Source organism: Palaemon carinicauda, chromosome 11, assembly GCF_036898095.1.
Source record: "Palaemon carinicauda isolate YSFRI2023 chromosome 11, ASM3689809v2, whole genome shotgun sequence".
NCBI lineage: Eukaryota > Metazoa > Arthropoda > Malacostraca > Decapoda > Palaemonidae > Palaemon > Palaemon carinicauda.
Genome location: NC_090735.1, coordinates 91,847,963 through 91,872,305, shown reverse-complemented (window position 1 = coordinate 91,872,305; position 24,343 = coordinate 91,847,963).

The following is a 24,343-nucleotide window of genomic DNA, read 5'->3' as shown; positions in this document are numbered from 1 at the left end:
AGCTGCGCAAATGGGTGCGAGGCTTCCAAAAGAACGCCTCTGGACCGTATCTTCCTAATGAAGATTTGAGGGCTTTGCTTTTTCCGAAAGCATCCAAGGAATCGGTGATCCCTCGAGAACAAATTCCCACCGTCCAATTAGTGGTTGAACCCGACATCGTCATGGCACAGTCCATGCGTGAGTGCCATCTTGATTCTGACAACATGGAACGTATGTCAGAGGTGTCTGAAGAGACGGTGAAGAACCTCATGGACGAAGAGCTCGACTATGAGGAAGATTAGGTGGAATACCCTGACTCGGAGAATGAGGTCGCTCCAGCTCCCCCAGCAACTCCGCAACTCCAGTGCTGTCCGAGGAACCTGTTCCTTCGACTTCTGCCACCCCGGACCCTCTTCCATCGGCCACTCAAGAAGTCTTCAGAATGCTTGAAGCCCTCATGGACAAGAAGCTGAGAGAGACCCGGGAACAATTCCGGACGACTCTCGTCGGCTTCAAACAACCGAAAATTATTTCGGTTAAGGACCTCCCCACCTGCTCGGAAGCTAACCCTTGGAGATACGCCGAGCATATGCCCATCACTACTGGCAAAATCTTCTTTAGTGAAAGGGTTCGCTCTATTCTTCTGGAAGAAGTGCAGTTCTTCCCGAACTTCGAGGCTTATCCAGACTGTTACGTCCGGCTCAGGTCCGAACCAGCCTCAAAAGAAGAGACCGAACCTAAGGAAGTGATAGTGTTCGATCTCGCGAAGGCCCAAGCTATGCTAGCTCAAGCAGTGAAGAGTCGGGGTTTCACAAACTCCAAGATGCCCGCGCTGAGCAAGAAGCATCCAACCTTTGTTGCTCCAGCTACTGCGACCTTCCCCTTCATTGAAAAGGCCTTCCAAGCGGTCATGAAGGCTGTGGAGGAAGGGAAGCCTTGCCCTGCACTGGAGGAGTGCAGACCCTTCTCCCTCACTCTTCCCCCCGATGACAGGTACTGGAAAGACGTCCAGCTTACTTTCACGGTAGGGAAACTAGAACCTGATGTGGCTGGTCGTCAGTTCAACGAGGACCTCCCACGACTGAATGATCATCTCCTTCGTAGGGAACAGGATACTAAGGAGAGACTCGCTGCTTCGCTGTCACATCAGGTACAGCTAGAACTCATGGCCGGGGACACCAGAGTCCCGGACTTTTACATGGTCCTTGCTAAGTCACACCTGGCGACTGTGACCAAGGATCTGTACAGTTTCGCTAGGGCTCGCAGATCCTGTAGGGAATTCGTATTTGCTAGTGCAACGGTGAAACACGAACCCCGGAGACTGATTTCCTCCAATATCTGGGGCAAACATCTCTTCTCGTCCACCTTGGTGAAAGAGATAGTGGACAAAGCTGCCACGGAGAATAGGAACCTTCTCCACAAGTGGGGCATGTCCCGAAAGAGGAAGTCCTCTCAGGATGATGGCCCTCAGCCTAAGAGGAAATCCTCAAAACCCAGACCCCAGCAACGTCAACAGAGACGACAGTTTCCGGGTCCCGCTACTCCCCAAGTGACCACACAGCCACAACAGACCTTTCAACTGGTTCCCCAGCCGGTTGTGTCGCAGTCACCAGTCTTCACCCCTGCCTATGAGCAACACTCGACTACCTTTCGTCCCAGAGGTAGGGGCTCAGGCAGAGGCTCCACCCTCCAGAGGTAGAGGAGGAAGGGGAGCTAGCGGCCGAGGTGGCAAACCCTCGGGACACCAGAAGCAATGAAGTCCTTCCGGTGGGAGGAAGACTCCGCCAATTCCAAGATCGTTGGACCTTCGATCCTTGGGCACACAGCATCGTCAAGAAAGGACTGGGCTGGAGCTGGACTCAACCACCCCCATCCTTCCAGCAATTCTTCCAACAGTCAACCCCCCTCCTGGAAGAATATGTCCTGGAACTCTTGAACAAGAAGGTGATCAAGAGGGTAAAGTCAACCAGGTTCCAAGGGAGACGCTTTTGTGTTCCCAAGAAAGACTCAGACAAACTCAGAGTCATTCTAGACTTGTCCCCTCTCAACAAGTTCATTGCGAACAACAAATTCGAGATGCTGACTCTGCAACAAATAAGGACCCTTCTGCCTCACAGGGCTTACACGGTCTCCATAGACCTGGCGGATGCCTACTGACACATTCCAATGAATCACTACGCTTCCTCCTACCTAGGATTTCGACTCCAAAGGAAAAGTTACGCCTTCAGGGCCATGCCCTTCGGGCTCAACGTGGCTCCACGAATCTTCACCAAGCTGGCAGACGCAATCCTCCAACAGCTACGTCTTCAAGGCGTCCAAGTGATGGCCTACCTAGACGACTGGCTAGTCTGGTCGACATCGCCCAAAGATTGTCTTAGAGCCTGCAAAAAAGTCACCCAGTTCCTAGAGCATCTGGGTTTCAGGATAAACGCCGAGAAATCTTGCCTCTCTCCAGCTCAGAAGTTCCAATGGTTGGGAATCCATTGGGACCTTCTGTCTCACTGCCTTTCCATTCCACAGAAGAAAAGGAAGGAAATAACAGGGTCTGTCAGAAGGCTTTTAAAATCCAAACGGATCTCAAGAAGCCAACAGGAACAAGTTCTCGGCTCTCTACAGTTCGCCTCTGTGACAAACCCAGTGCTTCGCGCACAGCTAAAGGATGCCGCGGGAGTCTGGAGACGATTTACATCCATCGCTCGAAGAGACCTCAAGAGATGGCTTACGAACAGACTTCACTTACTTTTAAAGCCGTGGTCAGAAGCAAAGGCCCTTAAAAGGTCCATTCCTCTTCAACACCCGCCTCCATCGATCAACATCCACACGGACGCTTCACTGGAGGGTTGGGGAGGTCACTCCCACCAACAACAGGTTCAAGGAACATGGTCTCCCCTATTCAAGACGTTTCACATCAACATCTTGGAGGCCATGGCGGTTCTTCTCACCCTGAAGAAACTCTCCCCGCCTCCCTCGATCCACATCCGTCTGACTCTGGACAACTCGGTGGTAGTCAGATGTCTCAATCGTCAGGGCTCGAGATCGCCCCAGATAAATCAGGTGCTTCTCCCTATCTTTCGTTTGGCAGAAAGGAAGAAATGGCACCTGTCTGCAGTTCACCTACAAGGATTCCGCAAAGTGACAGTGGACGCTCTATCAAGGACAAGCCCAATAGAGTCAGAATGGTCTCTAGACGCAAGATCATTCTCCTTCATCTCTCACCAAGTCCCGGAACTTCAGATCGATCTCTTCGCGACGAGCGACAACAATCAACTTCCTCGATATGTGGCCCCGTACGAGGACCCCAAGGCAGAGGCGGTGGACTCCATGTCCCTGGATTGGAACAGATGGTCCAAGATCTACCTGTTCCCTCCTCCCAACCTTCTGCTGAAAGTCCTCTCCAAACTGAGAACCTTCAAAGGGACAGCGGCCCTAGTGGCTCCCAAGTGGCCTCGGAGCAATTGGTATCCCCTGGTCCTGGAGCTGCAGCCCACGCTGATCCCTCTACCGGGCCCAGTCCTCTCTCAACAAGTACAGAAGTCGACTGTCTTCGCTTCATCACTGAAAGTCAGGGACCTTCATCTCATGATTTTCTCTCCTTAGCCGCAAAGAAAAGGTTTGGGATCTCGAAGAAAAGCTTAGACTTCCTCGAGGAGTACAAGACAGAGTCTACCAGAAGGCAGTACGAATCTTCCTGGAAAAAGTGGGTTTCCTTCGTCAAGGCTAAAAGTCCTATGGAAATCACCATTGATTTTTGCATGTCCTTCTTCATTCACCTTCATGGACAAGGCTTAGCGGCCAACACGATTTCCACTTGTAAATCGGCCTTGACTAGACCACTCCTACACGCCTTCCAGATTGATCTGTCCAGTGATATCTTCATTAAACTGCCAAAGGCATGCGCTAGACTACGCCCAGCACCTCCACCAAAACCTATCTCCTGGTCCCTGGACAAGGTGCTCCATTTTGCTTCTAGCCTGGACAACGATTCGTGCCCTCTGAAAGACCTGACTCAAGAAGTTATCTTCCTTTTTGCTCTCACCTCGGGAGCCCGAGTCAGTGAAATAGTGGCATTATCAAGAGAAGAGGGTCATATCCTGTTCGCCGAGACAGGAGATCTTACCCTCTTCCCCGATCCGACGTTTCTCGCTAAGAATGAACTACCCACCAAGAGATGGGGCCCTTGGAGAATCTGCCCCCTGAAGGAAGATGTCTCTCTATGCCCAGTGGAGAGTCTTAAGGTCTATCTTCGAAGAACTTCAGACTTCGGTGGAGGACAACTCTTCAAAGGAGAAACATCGGGTAGCGACCTGTCACTGAAACAACTAAGAGCGAAAATCACCTACTTCATTCGCAGAGCGGATCCTGACAGTACACCCGCAGGTCATGATCCTAGGAAAGTTGCTTCTTCTCTGAACTTCTTCCAGAGTATGGATTTCGAAAGCCTCAAGAGCTTTACAGGCTGGAAATCATCGCGCATTTTCTTCAAGCACTACGCAAAACAAGTACACGAAGTGAAACATTTCGTGGTAGCTGCAGGTAGTGTTATGAAACCTGCTGCTTAAATCTGCATAGAACAGTGAGTTACTTGGGACTCTAACTCTACAGGTGCCTGTGTTGACCCTATCGTGATACATAGTGATTTAATGGACACTTAGTGTTTCTAATAGACTGTTCTTTACCAAGGTGAAATGTCATAGAATTTACATGCGTGCCACATACCCTAGGGCATGGAGTGTTTTTCTTTTGAACTTTAAAAGACTGGTGTTCCTCTGGGAACTTGTGTTTCTAAAAAGCAAACTTTTCTTTTCAGACTCAAGATCACCGTCTTTCATTTCTATGTACATTATTCTTTATTACTGTAAATAAATTCTATAATCATTATTGTAATTACTTCCATAATGATCTGCAATCTTGAAAATAAAATGTCTATTTTATTACCATGTGCGTCTCCTTTCGTTCCTATTCCTTATTAAGAAATATACGATTATTATAGTTTCATTTACCTCTTTAATGATGATTTAAAGAATAATATAAGTAATTATGTTATATACTCACTTATGCCTTGATAATATTCCTACTCGAATATTAACCTTTGTCCTGTCTCCGAGACTAGCATGATATCTCCACCGGGTGAGTAGTTCTTTAATGATCGCTTCGAGATGTTCCTATTGTCCACCAGGACTTCCCTGCCAGGGGGGCAGGAAATCAGTTCATCATAGAATCTCTGGTAAGGACATGTACTATAATACTGTTCGAAGCCCTTGGCACTTGGATTAAAGGGGAAAAAATCCACGATACATTAATTCTCTGGTACACTTCCATCAGGACGACATGGCTTGAGCCCAAAAAACGGATTTTGAGCGAAGCGAAAAATCTATTTTTGGGTGAGATAGCCATGATGTCCTGATGGACCCTCCCGTCTATTCTAGTTCAGCCTTTCAGGCCCCTCCCTGACCTACTGTATCGCGGAGATTGGTAGGAGCTGAGCTCAGGATGAGGACGGACGTGACGTCCTTTAGCAATGGCGCCCGTTTGTTTACGTCTCAAGTACGAAAAGTAGCCACGGATGAGTGTAACTGTGGAACGGCTCCTCAGTTACTCAGCCACCTTTCCATATCGAAGTGTTAACTCTATATGGGGTGCAGGTAGCTATGTGGCGTGTTCATACATGCGTCCCCTGTTGATATACAATATCCTAGAGGGAAACCTTTAGGGTACTCGCACCAGAAGTTAGAATTCTGTGATAACCTTTAGTTTAATTCTCTGGGAATATCCACTGTAGTTAAATATACCCTAGGAAGCTACTGAAGGAACCTTCCATCAGGACGACATGGCTATCTCACCCAAAAATAGATTTTTCGCTTCGCTCAAAATCCGGTTTCTGGGCTCAAGCCATGACGTCCTGATGGAAGGTTCCTTCAGTAGCTTCCTGAGGGTATATATGACTACAGTGGATATTCTCAGAGAATTAAACCAAAAGTTTCACAGAATTCTAACTTCTGGCGCGAGTACCCTAAAGGTTTCCCTTTAGGATATCGTATATCAACAGGGGACGTATGCTTGACACGCCACATGGCTATCTGCACCCCACATAGCATTTACGCTTCGAGGGGGAAAGGTGGCAGGATAACTGAGGAGCCGTTGCAAAGTTATCCTCCTACGTTACTGTTACGGTACCTCGCGACGTAAACAAACGGCAGCCATAGCTCTCCGCCATCTTGACTGACGTCACGTCCGTCCTCTTCATTCCAATTCTAGTAGCGTCTCTGCATAGTTTGGTTTTTCCCAGTTCTTGCCTTTTTCAACGCCATGTCGCAATCTTCGGCCTCGCCTTCTTCTGGAAAGTTGAGTACCATATTCTTGTATCGTATAAATAAGCTCTAGCCGTAAAGTAACGATTTTTTATCCTTTAATCTTGTGTTTTGTAGCGGAGCTGTGCCTTCACTGGAGGTGTTATGTTGCGACGCTGCTGTTCGCCTCGTATGCTTTATTTAGTTAGCCAGAACAGCATTCCCGGTCCTATAACTAATTTCATATCATTAGTTATTTAGTCTTCATTGCTAGGAATTAGTTATATTATGCCGATAGTATTCTTCGGCAAACTTAGTTAGCCGAACCCTACGCTAGCCTACTAGCCTATCCCCTAGGCTCGATGCCTAAGTGTTCATGATTACTTCCTGCATGATATAATAAGTGTTCCTAGTGTTAATTTACGAAATGAAGATTTAGGCAATTATACATACAAGATTCAGTGATTGCACATGTGTTTTTTCGCCTTCTAGGGACCATACAAGGGGTCATGGGTGGTCTTACCATCGACTCTTTTAATCCTAAGCTAACATAGGGGGCCTTGTATGCTTCCTTATCTCCCTAATTACCTTATTTAAGGTAGTCTCCTCCCTCTGTGGTAGCCTAAGCTACATCCTAGCCCTCTTACCTCGAATGGCATTCGGGTAGGTTAGGCTAGGATTGTTCTTCCCTTCTCATTGCCATTGTTCATGGCTCGAGTTAGGACAGAACCCCAGAGTACTTGTCGTTCACCCCAGCTCACCTTAGGAGAACGTTTTCTCCTTCGGGTACTGGCTGGAGGATGAAGGTAGAAGGGCTCTGCCTTTCACCCTAGTCTGCACTTGGTTGGGTCACGACCCTTCCTCCCTGCAGCCTAGCGACTTGTCCTACCCCTGTCTTGACTAGTCTGGGAGAATGGTTCTCCTAGCCTAGGTTAGGCAGTCATTGGGATTCTGTTTCTTTATAGTTTAGGACAGGACACTAGTGCTGTACCTAAGCTGAGCTAGCCTACCCTAGGTTGGAGAGCGTTCTCTCCCCCTAGATAGGCTAGCCTATAAACAGATTCCCTTCTCTTGGCGGTGTAAGGGCGTGTCCCCACCCCCTTATCACTCCCTCTCAGGCCCCTTTCCCCCTCCCACCACTCTGTCCCCTTGTGTTGGCTTGCCATCACACCCCTGTCCGCCGTCCTACAACTCCTCCGCTTGCCGGCGAGTTGTGGGATTGGCTGTGTTCTTCTGCTAACATAGTTGAACTATGGGATAGTACCGGCGGTCGGCCTGCTGGCAGAAGACCTCCCTCCTTGAGTGTTCTCTGGCCCTCCCTTGGGCTACCACAGGCAACATAGCCATCTGCCGGCTCTCTTCCGCCGGATGATAGGCGTATCCCTCCTTTCATGTGAACACTCCTTCCGGAGGAATGTTAGTTTGGGTACTGGGTATTACCCTTCCTTACCTTCCCTCCTTACCTTTCTCTCTTTCTATCTTGGTGCCGGTCCACTGTCGCCTCCGCTTGCCGGCGCTAGCCGCTGGCATCTTGGGTAACCTTCCTGCTTCATTGGATGATGTCAGCGATGGTCTACCATTGCCGGCTGTCTGCCGGCTGCCGGGGGCCACCGTCCTGCCGGTGAACCGCCGTCCTGCCGGAAATCCGCTATTCCCAAAGTGTCTTCCTGTCTCTCTACCACTTGGTATGTGGCCATTGATGGGTTCACCTCGCTAGACGGGCCTCCGGCCTGCCGTCAGTCTGCCGGGGCTTCTAGCCTCGACTTACAGTGGACAATCACCCCTCCCGGCTGCCGGCCCCGTGCCGGCAGTCACTATCATGCAGCTGTGTAGACTAGCCAGTTCTCCTCTGGTATTTCATACCATAGAACAATGACTATTGTATACGGTTGTACAGTAAAACATTTCCAGCATATTCTGTGCTTCCTTGTGCAGTCTCTTGCCGGGACCGAACCTGGTAAAGGGGGTTTATTCTAATTTTCCCCCTTTTTCTCTATATAAACTGAGTGATTTCAGCTTTGCACTTCTCTATGATTAATTCCCCAGAGGAAGCCTAAGCTTGGCTCATCCGAACGGATGCTCTTTCCCCCTTTTTAGAACCCTACAGGTTCTAAGGAATTAATTATAGTGTAAGGTCGCGGCAATTGGCTGGGCAGGATTCACAAATATGTGTCTTCCTACTTCTTTTCTAGTTCACCTATCCTGAGCTCATAACCAAAATGAATCTTATATTTTATAAGTTGCTACTTAAATTTTAATCTAAGATTACTGTAAGTCATGATATAATGACTGTCAAGTACTCATTGTCTCTTTCTTTTACAGGAGGAGTACGTGAAGTGTGAGAGCTCCTTCTGCAGAGTTCGTCGCCCTGACTTTTATGGGCATCTGGCGTGCCGGACCCACGCCGCCTGTGCCACCAAGAAAGGGAATCTTAAGTATTGGGATCCGCAGACTTGTGCAGTCTGCAAAAGCCTTCTTGATGAGGCGTTCGACAACCCTCCATTTGCGGGGGCCCGGGACAATGCACGAGAGAAACTGCGCAAGTGGGTGCACGGTTTCTAGAAGAACGCCACAGGGCCTTATCTCCCCAACGAGAAGATGAGGGCCCTTCTCTTCCCTAAGGCATCGGCTGATGCCGTGATCCCGAAGGACGAGGTCCCCTGTGTTCAACTTACAGTTGAACCGGATGTTACGGCCGCTCTCCAAGGGTGTCACATCGACGAGGTGGAGGGGATGTCGGACGTGTCCGAAAATACCGAAAGGACCCTCATGACTGAGGGTCAGGAGGAAGAAGAAGATCCAGTGGAGTTCCCTGATTCGGAGGGCGAGGTCGCCCGAGCACCCTCTGCGGCTTCTGCTGTGGTCAAGGAGCCGGTTCCCTCTACCTCTGCTGCTTCGTTTCTTGCGCTGCCAACCACCCAAGATACCATCCAGGTCCTGGTGGCACTCATGGACAAGAGGTTCCGCAAGGGCCAAGAGGACCTCAAGAGATATTTTATGGGCTAGAAGCAACCAAAAAAAATCTCGGTCAAACAGCTTCCTCCTTGCTCGGTGTTAAATCCCTGGAGGTATGCCGAGCACATGCCAGTAATGACGGGCCGAATTTTCATCAACGACAAATTGGGTGCCGTCCCCCTCGAAGAGGTAGAGTTCTACCCGAGCTTTGAGGCATATCCGGATTGTTATGTCAGACTCAGGTCCGAACCGGCCTCCAGGGAGGACACTGAACCTAAAGAAGTGATCATTTTCGAGCACTCTAAAGCCCAGGCTATACTGGCTGATTGCCTCAAGAGCCGAGGCTTCACTAACTCAAAGATGCCGGCATTGAGCAAGAAGCATCCATCCTTTCTTGCTCCTCCTACCATGATCTTTCCCTTCATGGAAAAGGCTCTAAACGCGGTCTTGAAGGCGGTGGAGGAAGGAAAGCCCTGCCCTACACTGGAGGAATGTAGGCCTCTCTCCCTCGCCTTACCCCCCAACGATAAAAGCTGGAAGGATATCCAGCTTACTTTCACGGTTGGAAAGTTGGAACCTGACGTCGCTGGCCATCAGTTCAACGAAGATCTCCCCAAGCAAAACGACCATCTACTGCGTAGGGAACAGGACACCAAGGAGAGGCTAGCTGCCTCCCTATCCCTTGAAGTTCAACTTGAAGCAATGGCCGGGGACATTCGGGTCCTCGACTTCTACATGGTTCTTGCTAAGACCCACCTTGTGACCGTGATGAAGGATTTGTATAGCTTCATCAAGGCCCGGAGAGCCTGTAGAGAGTTCGTGTTCGCCAATGCAGCGGTGAAACACGAACCCCGGAAACTGATCTCCTCAAACATCTGGGGCAAACATCTCTTCCCAACGGCTTTGGTTAAGGAGATTGTGGACAAGGCTGCCACTGAGAATCGGAACCTTCTCAACAAGTGGGGCATGTCCCATAAGAGGAAGTCCTCTCAGGATGAAGGCCCACAACCTAAGAGAAAATCCTCTAAACCTAGACCCCAACAGCGTCAACCCAAACGCCAGTTTCCAGCTCCCGCTACTCCCCAGATAGTGGCCCAGCCACAGCAGACCTTTCAGCTGGTCCCTCAGCCGGTGGTGTCACAATCACCGGTCTTCACCCCTGCCTACGAAAGACAGTCCACTACCTTTCGACCTAGAGGTAGAGGCTCTGGCAGAAACTCCTCTCGTCGCCCTTCCAGAGGCAGAGGAGGAAGGGGAGCAGGCAGCCGAGGTGGCAAACCTCAGGAAACCAGAAGCAATGAAGTGCTTCCGGTGAGAGGAAGACTCCGCCACTTTCAGGATCATTGGACCTTCGATCCTTGGGCACACAGCATCATCAAGAAGGGACTAGGGTGGAGCTGAATATAACCACCTCCAACCTTCTACCGATTCTTCCAGCCCTCAACCCCCATCCTAGAAGAATATGTCCTAGAACTCTTGAACAAGAAGGTGATCAAGAGGGTAAAGTCCACCAGGTTCCAGGGAAGACTGTTTTGTGTTCCCAAGAAGGACTCAGACAAGCTCAGAGTCATTCTCGACTTGTCCCCTCTCAACAAGTTGATTGTGAACAAAAATTCAAGATTCTGACTCTTCAACAAATAAGAGCCCTACTGCCTCACAAGGCCTACACGGTCTCAATAGACCTGGCGGATGCCTATTGGCACATTCCAATGAATCACCAAGCTTCCTCCTACCTAGGATTCAGGCTCCAAAGAAGAAACTACGCCTTCAGGGCCATGCCCTTCAGGCTCAACGTGGCTCCAAGAATCTTCACGAAACTAGCAGACACGATCGTCCACCAGCTACGCCTTCAGGGCGTCCAGGTGATGGCTTACCTCGACGATTGGCTGGTTTGGTCGACATTGTCAGAAGAATGTTCGCGAGCCTGCAGAAAGGTGACCCAATTCCTGGAAAATCTGGGTTTCAAAATCAACACCAGAAGTCTCGCCTGTCTCCAGCTCAGAAGTTTCAGTGGTTAGGAATCCATTGGAATCTTCAGTCACACCGCCTTTCCATCCCTCTGAAGAAAAGGAAGGAAATGGCCGGGTCTGTCAAAAGACTTCTCAAATCCAAATGGATTTCAAGACGACAGCAGGAGCGTGTACTCGGCTCCCTACAGTTCACCTCAGTGACAAACCCAGTTCTACAAGCACAGCTAAAGGATGCTTCAGGAGTCTGGAGACAAAACGCATCCATCGCTCGAAGAGATCTCAAAAGACCCCTACTAAACAGGCTTCGCTCACTCCTCAAGCCATGGTCAGAAACAAGGACCTTGAAAAGATCTGTTCCTCTTCAACCACCACCTCGATCGATCAACATCCACACGGATGCCTCGCTAGAGGGATGGGGGGGGGGGGGGGTCACTCCCATCAACGACAAGTTCAAGGAACATGGTCTCCCCTGTTCAAGACGTTTGACATCAACATATTGGAGGGCATGGCGGTTCTTCTCACTCTGAAGAAACTATCTCCTCGTCCTTCGATCCCCATTCGTCTAACTCTGGACAGATCCGTGGTAGTCAGATGTCTGAACTGTCAGGGCTCAAGATTGCCCCACCTCAACCTAGTGCTTTTGCCCATTTTCCGCCTGGCGGACAAGAAAAAATGGCACTTATCTGGAGTTCACCTGCAAGGATTCCACAATGTGATGGCGGACGCTCTATCGAGGACAAGCCCCATAGAGTCGGAATGGTCCCTAGACGCAAGATCATTCTCCTTCATCTCCCGTCAAGTCCTGGAACTGCAGATCGACCTCTTCGCGATGAGCGACAACTATCAACTTCCTCGATATGTGGCCCCATACGAGGACCCCAAAGTGGAAGCAGTGGACGCCATGTCCCTGGACTGGAACAGATGGTCCAAGATTTACCTGTTCCCTCCACCCAATCTTCTGCTGAAAGTCCTCTCCAAACTGAGAACCTTCAAGGGAACAGCACCCCTAGTAGCTCCCAAGTGGCCCCGGAGCAACTGGTTTCCCCTAGTCCTGGAGCTACAACCCAAGCTGATCCCTCTGCCGGGCCCAGTTCTCTCCCAGCAGGTGCAGAAGTCGACTGTCTTCGATTCATCAAAGAAAGTCCAAGACCTTCATCTCATGATTTTCTCTCCCTAGCCGTGGAGAAAAGGTTTGGAATCTTGAAAGAAAGTTTAGACTTCCTAGAGGAATACAAAACAAAGTCTACCAGAAGGCAATATGAATCATCCTGGAAGAAGTGGGTGTCCTTTGTCAATGCAAAAAACCCTACGGAAATCTCCATAGATTTTTGTATGTCCTTCTTTATTCACCTTCATTGACAAGGTTTGGCGGCCAACACGATTTCCACTTGTAAATTGGCCTTGACAAGACCACTACTGTACGCCTTCCAAATAGATTTGTCCAACGAAACCTTTAACAAACTTCCGAAGGCATGTGCTAGACTCCGTTCTGCACCTCCACCGAGACCCATCACCTGGTCCCAGGATAAGGTGCTCCATTTTGCCTCTAGGTTGGACAACGAATCTTGCCCTCTGAAAGACTTGACTCAAAAAGTAATTTTCCTTTTTGGGCTCAAGCCATGTCTTCCTGATGGAAGGTTCCTTCAGTAGCTTCCTTTGGATATATATGACTACCATAATATTCCCAGAGAATTAAACTAAAGGTTTTCACAGAATTCTAACTTCTGGCGCAAATACTCTAAGGGTTTCCCTTTAGAATATCGTATATCAACAGGGGACGCATGCATTAACATGTCACATGGCCATCTGCACCCCACCTAGCGTTTACGCTTCGAGGGGGAAAGGTGGCGAGGTAACTGAGGTGCCGTTCCAAAGTTACCCTACCTTCGTTACTGTTACGGTACTCGCAACGTAAACAAACCAACGCCATACTTGTGTGACGTCACGTCCATCCTCATTCCTTTCTAGGTACTGCCTGCTTAGATGAATGGGAGAAGGGGTCACGGTTGGGAGGTATTCGCATTCAAAGCTATATATGAGAGTATTGGATGATCTCAGCCATCCCAAAGATGGTTTGGACCTTTTTGGCGGAACTACTCTCAAGGTTTGGGTCATCGGAATCCAGGGGGATCCAATCCTTGAGGTGGGACTCTTGGCTTTTGGCCGGAAGCCCATCATTACAGATATGGGGAGGATGATTCCATATTACTTTGGTCTCAGTCCTAACAGGCGGGTTTAGCTTACACCTGTGCCTCTATATCTGTTTTGATGCTATCCTTCGGGTAGGGTATGGAGTGGACCATCGGGGAAATATACTCTCATTGTGCCGATAGTGGCGAATGCAAATTTCCTTTCCAACGTATGATACTTTCTTATAATTCTCAAGCAGGTACCCCAACAAAACAACAAAAAACCTGAAAATCCCTCCCTTAAATATGGACCCTTCAAATACTGACTCCCCATCCCCTGGATTTGCTGACTCCCCCCCCGGCACTGTTGACGACTTCTGCTACTGAAATTAAGGAAAACTCTGTTGACGACCTTCGAACTAAAAAGGACCACTCTACTGATGTTAAAAAATCTAGCAATTTGGGTAACACAGGGAAACTACGATTCCTTCATGTTTCCCAAATCCCATTAGAGACAAATTATGATGATATATATAGAGCATTTGAGTGCTATGGATTGATAAAGGAAATACGGATGCGACTTGGAGATGAAAAATGGGACTCTTGGATATCTTTTGAAAGTCATGATGAAGCGTTTAATGCCATAAGTAATATTAGTAGTATCAAAATTAACGAATTGAACATCATGGGAGCTCTTTGTGATAAGGTCCCAAAGGAATTGGATGTGTACAAACCTGCTGATTGGTTTGAAAAAGATAGAAATGTACCCATGCCTTCACAGAGAAAACCCAAACCACCTATGTGGCTCTTAGCTGAACCTAAAGGGATAATAGGGAATTATTTTAAGATATGTAAGTTTATCCAAAAAAAAGTAGGAACCATAGCACCTGGAGATATATCTCGTTTTGGGAAGAACAGTTATCTCATCCATGCCAAATCTTCGACTCAGTCTGCAATACTGTCTAACTTACAGACAGGCAGTGATGAAATTACATTGGAAATGAAACCTCATCTAAATTTTAGTTATGGAAGGGGAGTGGTCTTTTATAAGGACCTATACGAATTTACAGAGGAGGAGATACTTTCTATGTGTCCATTAAATGTATGGAAAGTGCATAAGGTTCCTGGAACTTCAATGATTATACTTACTTTCCAGGATGCTGATGTACCTTTCCATATTTTTATTGAAAATGAAAGGATTAAAGTTCGACCTTTCAAACAAAAGCCCCTGCAATGTTTTAATTGTTTTAAATTTGGACACCCATCCAAAGTTTGCAAAAATGGAAAAATGTGTGGTATTTGCTCCAAAACTTATCATGGAGAATGTACACTTGAGGCCAGGTGTTCAAATTGCAATTTGAATCATAAATCAACTGATAGGATATGCGAACTGTATAAGTTGGAGGAAGCTGCCCTAAACAAATCAAGTTTAGAACACATAAGTGTGGGACATGCAAAAAGAATGTTGAATAAATCAACCAGCTATGCAAAGGCCTTAAAATCAAAGGTAAATTTACCACAGGAGACAGCAACCCCACCTAGCACTGCCAGTAATTCTAAGAAAAGAAATACAACCTCTGATGATAAAGTACTGCATGACAAAGTAATCGTATTGCCTTCTGAGGCTTTGCCACAGCGTATTAAAAATGGGTCATTGCCCATTTCTGTACAGCCTTCGTCCCCCATTACTAACATTAGTACTAACCTCTCCCAGGCCATGTCCTTGCCTGATTTGATGGAGATGCCACCTGACACTAAGTTACCAGGTGCACCTGTATTGGGGAAGGTGCAAAAACCTGGTAGCTCAAAACCTACTAATCGGAAAAGAGAGAGACCTCCATCTCTCTCACCCCCTTCCATAAGAAATATCAAAATTACGACGTCAAATAAATATGATGATTTGTCTGTAGATATTTCTGATCTGGAAGTCAATTTAAATAAATCGGAAATTCAAGTGGAGGTCCACCAACCTCCTCAACAATCGGATCAAAAAGACAAAAAGAAAATCATAAATTCTAAACCCAATCTATCAAGACCTTCTTTAATAAAACCACCTAAAAATAGTGTTAGATCAAAAACTGCTAATGGGAAGACTCCATCCAAGGGGTCTACCAAATTATAAACCATAGTTTTTTCCTCCATTTTGCAATGGAATTGTCAGGGTTTAAGGGCCAAATATGAAGAACTTAAGCTCCTTATTCATGAGCATTCCCCCATAATTATTTGTCTACAGGAGAGCAAACTTGATCATAATACCCCATGTCCTCGCGAATACATTAGTTATAGGACACCATATGATCACCAAGTGGGGAGCCATGGCGGAAGTCTCATATACGTTCGTCGAGATGTTCCCCAAGTTTCTCTGTCTATTCGTACACCTCTGCAGGCAGTGGTTGTACAGATCGACATAGGGCGAAAATATACAATTTGTTCTCTGTACTTGCCTCCAAATGATAACATTTTGTATGACAACTTAGTGGAGGTGATTCAACAACTCCCTCAACCTTTTCTTTTACTTGGAGATTTGAATGGTAGACATCCTTTGTGGGGTGATGTTTTAGCAAACACGAGGGGAAATATCATATCATCAATTGTGGAAAATGAAGATGTGGGACTCCTTAATACAGGAGAGCCCACACACTTTCATGTCCAGACAGGTACCTTGTCATGTATTGACCTAGCAATCGTAAGCTCTAATTGCCTAATAGACTTCGATTGGAGAACATTAGATGATTGGCATACTAGTGATCACGCACCAATCATTATAAACACCAACAATGGTCCACCTTTACAGGGATCGCCACGATGGAATCTTGACAAGGCGGACTGGGGTAAATTTCGTGAGCTAAGCGAAATTGAGGGGGATGCAGGACAAGTTGAAAATATCGATGATGCCATAGACTTACTGAATGGAACTCTCCATACAGCAGGAGTCAATTCAATTCCAAAAACAACAGGGTTATTCAAACGACGACCAGTCCCGTGGTGGTCTTCAGAACTAACTGCCCTGCACAGAGCCACAAGAAGATCTTTAACACGATTGCGTAGACGCAGAACTGATGAGAATTTAATTATGTACAAGAAATGTAGAGCACAGTTCCGTCGTGCCATGAAAGAAGCAAGGCGCCAGTCATGGATGTCTTTTGTTTCCTCCATTAACAGTAGAACACCACCATCTTCTGTGTGGAGGAAAGTAAAAAAGATAGCTGGCAAATTCACCCCCAACCCACCACCAGTGTTGAAGGTGAATGGCCAGTATGTAACTGAAGCAAAGGAAGTTAGCAATGCCCTGGCTAATCATTTTTCAAATGTATCCAGCAAGTGTGAAGGAGCCCCTGGTCACCAGTATAGGAGCGCTGAAGAAAAGAAAATTTTAAATTTTGCAACAAGAAGGGAAGAGTCGTATAATTCTCCTTTCACTGAAAGAGAATTTGATTCCGCACTTGCTCATTGCAACGATACAGCCCCTGGACCCGATGGAATTCCATATGCAATGATTAAACATGTACATTTTAATACAAAGCTATTTATTTTAAGTATTATTAATAGAATATGGCATGATCATAGTTACCCAAGTGTTTGGGAACTAGCCATTATTTTAGCCTTTTTAAAACCCGGTAAAGACAAGTTTTTAGCAGCAAACTATCGTCCTATTGCATTGACATCTTGTTTATGTAAAATCATGGAGAAGATGGTCAATGCAAGGCTGATATGGTACCTTGAAAAGAAAGGTATTTTATCACCGATTTAATGTGGATTCCGAAAAATGCACTCAACGACTGATGTGTTGATACGACTAGAGTCTTCTATTTGTGAAGCCTTTGCTTCCAAACAGCACCATGTTACAGTATTTTTTGACCTTGAAAAGGCATATGATACCACATGGAGATATGGTATACTTAAAACCATTCATGAATTGGGATTGAGAGGAGAGCTGCCACTATTTATTCAGGCATTTCTTTCACGTAGAGTTTTTCAAGTGAGAGTTGGGGAAACACTATCTGAGAGTAAGTGCCAGGAAGAAGGAGTTCCTCAGGGTAGTGTGCTGAGTGTAACCCTTTTTGCACTAGCAATTAATGGGATATCCAAAGCCATTCCCCAGGATGTTCTCTCAACATTATTTGTGGATGATCTCTCAATATCATTTGCTGGCACTAGAATGGCAATGGTTGAGAGAAAAATCCAACACTCTATTGATAAAATTATCCAGTGGGCTGACATGAATGGATTTAAGTTCTCGTCAAGTAAAACTACCGTTGTCCATTTTTGTCGTATCCGGGGAGTACATCCAGACCCGGATATATACATTAAAGGTCAACGGATACCATGTGCAAGAGAAGCTAAATTTTTAGGTTTGATATTTGATTGTAGGCTGACATGGGTTTCTCACTTAAAAGCATTAAAAGCTAAATGTGTTGAAGCTCTGAATATCTTAAAAGTATTGTCCCATACATCGTGGGGGGCAGACCGCAATACTATTTTAAAATTATACAAGGCCTTGATTTTTTCCAAAATTAGTTATGGTTGTGAGGTATATTCTTCAGCCACCCCAAACCGGTTAAAAATATTAGACTCGATACATCATGCAGGTATTAGATTGTCTACTGGAGCTTTTAAAACCTCGCCTATCCCAAGTCTCCTTGTTGATGCTGGAGAGTTACCTCTAGACCTATACCGAATGTCTTCCATTCTTCGGTATTGGTTTAGATTGCAAAGACTCCCTAACTCTCTCGCCTTTCAGACTGCAAGCCTTGTAAGACACGCATCATACTTTGAGTTGCACCCAAAATCTCCTCAACCTTATGGCTTTCGGGTGAAACGATTATTAAATAGTCTGGATTTAATTAGAAATAAGGTACTTCCATTCAAGGTATCACCAACGCCTCCATGGAAGTTACCAGAGATATCTTTTTGTAAATATTTTATTGGAGATAAGAAGAATATGTCAGACCTAGAAGCCAGGTCTCTTTTTAATGAACATGTTAGAGAACATAGAGGATCAACTTTTATCTATACTGATGGCTCCAAATCTGATGCTGGCGTTGGATTTGGAGTACATAGTAATGGTTTTAATTGTAGAGGTGCACTTCCTCTGACCGCTTCCATATTTACTGCCGAACTGTATGGCATATTAACCGCTATTGAGAAAATAGCGTTGGAGAAGGAGGGTAATTTTACAATTTTTAGTGATGCAAGGAGTGTCCTTCAAGCTATGGAAGTTTTTAATTCTAATAACCCTTTAGTTTTAAAGATTTTAGAATGGCTTTTCATAATTGGACGGAGAGGTATAACAGTTCGATTTTGTTGGGTTCCAGCACATGTAGGTGTGTCTGGGAATGAGAAGGCAGATTCACTGGCTAAGGAGGCTGCATCAGAGTTGCTGCCAAGAAGGTATCCCATTCCCTGTGATGATTTCTTACCTGACATCAAGAAATTGGTTTGCAATAAATGGCAACAGCAATGGGATAGTCAAGATGGCAATAAAATGCGAGAGATAGCAAATGACATATCTCCTTGGAGGTATAATATGATGCCCCGAAAATGGGAGACGTCTCTTTGTCGTCTCCGTATTGGTCACACTCGGTTTACACACGAGTTTTTGCTGAAGGGCCAACACCAACCATATTGTGACGACTGTGTAGTACCTCTAACAGTAAGGCATTTGTTGACCGAATGCCCCAATTATAACAACTTGCGGAATAGATATTTGTTTGAGGCTCGAGGTGAGGGTGGCAGGTTCATCCTTGCCAAGATTCTTGGAAATGATGTGTCCTACCATGCAAGTGGCATTTTTAGATTTATGTCAGAAGCAGGTTTTCTGAAAAATATTTAACTTTTATTACATTCAACTTTTATGATTTTAATTGAATACTCTTTTATTTTTTATTTTATTTTATCTTTTATTTTTGTATACATAAATTAAATGTTACCGGCGTCAATGACCTCAGATGTCAGGATGCCTGAAAACTTTGAATCAATCAATCAATCAATCCCAGTGATCAACCTTAATCTTGTGCATCTTTTGCCATGTCTCAACATTCTGCATCGCCTTCTTCTGGAAAGTTGAGTACCAGGTTCTTGTATTGTTTAAATAAGCTCTGGCCGTAGAGTAACGATTTTTTACGCTACAATCTTGTGTTTTGTGGCCGAGCTGTGCCTTGCCCGGAGGCGCCATTTTACGGCGCAGCTGTTCGCCTTGCATGCGTTATTTAGCTAGCCAGAACAGCCTTCCCGGCCTTATAACTAATTAAATATCATTAGTTATTTAGTCTTCATTATTAGGAATAAGTTATATTATGCCGTTGGTAGTCTTCGGCGCTCTTAGTTAGCCGACCCCATACTAATCTTTCAGCCTAGTATAGGCCGCAGCCTAGTGTTCATGTTTACTTCTGCATGATATAATAGTGTTCCTAGTGTTATGTTAATGAAGATATAGGCATTTTTAAACATATACCAGATTCAGTGTTGCACATATCTTTCGCCTTCGAGGGACCATACAAGGGACCGTGCCTGGTCCATCCATGTCACACCTAACCCAACGTTGGGACCCTTGTATGCTTCCTTACCTCCTCTGTTACCTTAGGGTAACCTCCCTCTGGGTAGCCTTGCTATTCTTAGCCCCTTACCAGTAAAATTTTGGGTAGGTTAGGCTAGGTCGTTCTTCCCTCTTCCCTACCATAGTTTATGGGGGGATTTTGGACAGAATCCCAGAATACCTATCGTTCATCCCAGTCCACCCTTAGGGAACGCCTTTCCCTTTAGGTATCGACTGAGACTGAAGGTGGAAAGGCCCTGCCCTTCCCCCTAGACTGCTCTTGGTTAGGACACGTCCCTTCCTCCTGTAGCCTAGCGATACGTCTCCCCAGCCCTCCCTAATCTAAGAAGAGATCTCCTGGTTTAGGTTAGGCCTTGGGGGATTCTGTTTTATTATAGTTTAGGACAGTACACCAGTTTTGTTCCTACTCTGAGCTAACCTACCCTAGGGTTGGAGAGCGCTTCTCTCCTGCCCGGGTAGTATAGAAAACAGATTCCCCTACTCCTTGGGAGCTTTAGGGTTACAACCCCTTCTGCTCCCTCACTCCCCTACCCCCACTCTATCCCTTTGTGCCGGCTTGCCTTCACACCCCTGTCCGCTGTCCTACAATTCCCCCTCAGGGAGAATTGTAGGTTAAGCTGTGCTTTCCTGCTTGGCTGGCCGCTCTGCTACACTTCCCCCTCATAGTCGAACTATGGGGTAGTGTTAGCAGCCGTCCTGTCGGCAGAAGATCACCCTCCCCCCCTGTTTAGAGTGTCCTCTGATCCTCCCTTGGATTACCATAGGCACCCAGCCGTCTGCCGGCTCCATGCCGCCGGGTGATAGGCATATTCCCCCCTATCATGATCACACTCCTTCCGGAGGGAAGCCGGTTGGGTATCGGACATTACCCTTCCCCCTTCTCTCCTTATCTTTCTCTCTTCTATCATGGTGCCGGTCCACTGCCGCCTCCGCCTGCCGGCACGCCAGGTGACTTTCCTACTTCATAGGACGTTCCTATTTGAGGATTACCTAAGGCAACAACCTGCCGGTTGCCGGAGGCCGCCGCTAGCCGCCAGCACCCCAGGTGACTTTCCTACTTCATAGGATGTTCCTATCTGAGGACTACCTAAGGCGACAGCCGGCCGGCTGCCGGGGACCGCCACCCCTTGCCGCCGCTGCCGCCGACTTCTCAGACAACCTTCCATCCTATGTACCCAGGTAGGTTCACTAACGCCAACAGCCTGTCGGCTGCCGGAGGCCACCATTCTGCCGGTGACCTGCCGCCGTGCCGGGGGTCGCCCCTATAGGTGTTTCCTATCTCTCTGCTGCTCAGTGTGTAGCCTTGATGGATTCACTCCGCCGGACCAGGCCTCTGGCTTGCCGCCGACTTGCCGGCGACGCTCTTGCGGCTTCCAGGGACAAGCACCCCATCCCCCCGGCTGCCGACCCCGTGCCGGCAGTCGACCTATACAGCCATATAGCCAGACTGTTCTTCTTTGCTGTTTCATACCCTGAAGACAGTGTCTGAGCTGTATGATTGTATAGTACAATGTTTCCAGCATACTCTGTGCTTCTCAGTGCAGTCTCTTACCGGGACCTTCCCAAATATAAAGGGGTTTCTCCTATTTTACCCTCTTTTCTCAAGGTTCTGAACGGTTTCAGACCTCCACTCTGTAGACAATTCCTTTATAAGGAAGCCTAGTTTGGCTCCCCCATAGGGATACCATTCCCTCTCCTAGAACCTCAGGTCCTAAGGAATTTCCGGCAGAAAAGGTCACGGTAACTGGCTGGATGGGATTCACAAGTATGTGTCTTCCTACTTCTTTTCTAGCTCACCTATCCGGAGCTCACATAACACACAGAGCTACAGATTAATGAATCTTAAGTTTAAGAGTAATGTAAGACATGACTCTGTTTTCCATGTACTCATGTTCTCTTTCTTTTACAGGAGGAGTACCTGAAGTGTGAGAGCCCCTTCTGCTAGGTTCGCCGCCCAGACTTCTACGGGCATAGGGCGTGTCGGACCCACGCCCCCTGTACTGCAAAGAAGGGCAACTTAAAGTATTGGGATCCATAGTCCTGCTCAATCTGCAAAGTCCTCCTTGATGAGGGGTTAGACAACCCCCCGTCCGCGGAGGCCAGGGACAATGCTCGAGAGAAACTGCTCAAGTGGGTGCGCGGTTTCCAGAAAAACGCCGCCGGGCCGTATCTCCCCAGCGAGAAGATGAGGGCCATGCTTTTCCCGAAAGCATTAGCAGATTCTGTGATCCCCCAGGATCAGATCCCCTTGGTTCAACTGACCATCGAACCAGATATCGAGACTACGCTTAGCAAGTGTTGTCTAGACGAGGTGGAGAAGATGTCGGACGTGTCCAACAACACCGAAAGGACCCTCATGGGTGAGGATCTGGAGGAAGAAGAGGATCAGGTGGAATACCCTGATTCGGAGGGCGAGGTCACCCCTCCAGCTCCGGCAGCTCCTGTAGTGGTCGAGGAGCCAGTCCCCTCTACCTCCGCCACATCGCAGCCCCTGCTGCCCGCCACCAAAGATGCCATCCAGGTATTGGTAGCATTAATGGACAAGAAGCTTAATAAGCATTCTGCAGAAATTATAAGTCATTTGATGGGATGGAAGCAACCGAAGAAGATCTCGGTTAAGGACCTTCCTTCCTGCTCGGAGTCTAACCCCTGGAGGTACGCCGAGCATATGCCAATTACAACTGGCAAAATCTTTATCAACGACAAGTTAGGGTCTATCCTTTTGGAAGAAGTGGAATTTTTCCCTAACTTCCAGGCTTACCCGGACTGTTACGTCCGACTTAGGTCCGAACCGGCCTCCAAGGAGGAGACTGAGCCCAAAGAGGTGATCGTTTTCAATCACTCAAAAGCCCAAGCCATGCTGGAAGAATGCCTGAAGAGTCTCAGTTTTACCAACTCAAAAATGCCGGCTCTGAGCAAGAAGCACCCGTCCTTTCTTGCTCCCTCTTTTGCAACCTTTCCCTTCATGGAAAAGGCCTTCTATGCGGTCATGAAGGCGGTGGAGGAAGGAAAGCCCTGCCCTACCCTGGAGGAGTGTAGGCCTCTCTCCCTTGCCCTTCCCCCCGACGACAGGTTCTGGAAAGACATCCAGTTTACCTACACGGTCGGGAAGCTGGAACCTGACGTGGCTGGACGTCAGTTCAATGAGGACCTCCCGAAGCTGAATGACCACCTTCTTCGTCAGGAGCAATAGACCAAGGAGAGACTAGCTGCCTCCCTGTCTCACCAAATTCAGCTCGAGGTCATGGCCGGGGACGTTAGAGTCCCAGATCTCTATATGGTTCTTGCCAAGACCCACCTAGTGACTGTGATGAAGGACCTGTACAGCTTCATCAGAGCCCGAAGAACCTGCAGAGAGTTCGTGCTTGTCAACGCGGCAGTAAAACACGAACCCCGGAAACTAATCTCCACCAACATCTGGGGTAAGCATCTCTTTCCATCTGCTCTGGTGAAAGAGATCGTTGACAAAGCCGTCTCTGAGAATCGAAATCTTCTCAACAAGTGGGGCATGTCCCGCAAGAGGAAATCCTCTCAGGAAGAAGGCCCTCAGCCTAAGAGGAAATCCTCCAAACCTAGACCCCAGCAGCGTCAACAAAAATGCCAGTTTCCGGCTCCTGCTCTCCCCAAGTGGTCGCACAGCCGCAACAGACCTTTCAGTTGGTCCCCCAACCAATGGTGTCACAATCACCGGTCTTCACCCCTGCCTACGAACAACAGTCCTCTACCTTTCGTCCCAGAGGTAGAGGCTCAGGCAGAGACCCTCGTGCCGTCCCTCCAGGGGCAGAGGAGGAAGGGGAGCTAGCGGCCGAGGTGGCAAACCCTCGGGAAACCAGAAGCAATGAAGTGCTTCCGGTGGGAGGGGTTCTCCGCCACTTTCAGGATCGCTGGACCTTCGATCCTTGGGCGCACAGCATCATCAAGAAGGGACGGGGTTGGAGCTGGACACAACCACTTCCAACCTTCCACCAATTCTTCCAGCCATCACCCCCCCCCCCCCGCCCTCTTGGAAGAATATGTCCTAGAACTCTTGAACAAGGTGATCAAGAGGATAAAGTCCACCAGGTTCCAGGGAAGACTGTTTTGTGTTCCCAAGAAGGACTCAGACAAACTCAGAGTCATTCTCGACTTGTCCCCCCTCAACAAATAAGAGCCCCACTGCCTCACATGGCCTACACGGTCTCAATAGACCTGGCGGATGCCTACTGGCACATCCCAATGAACCACCACGCTTCCTCCTACCTAGGATTCCGGCTCCATTGAAGAAGCTACGCCTTCAGAGCCATGCCCTTCAGGCTCAACGTGGCTCCGAGAATCTTCACCAAGCTAGCAGACACAATCGTCCACCAGCTACACCTTCAGGCGTCCAAGTGATGGCCTACCTCGACGACTGGCTGGTCTGGTCGACTTAGCCAGAAAAATGTTTGAAAGCTTGCAGCAAAGTGACCCAGTTCCTGGAACATCTGGGTT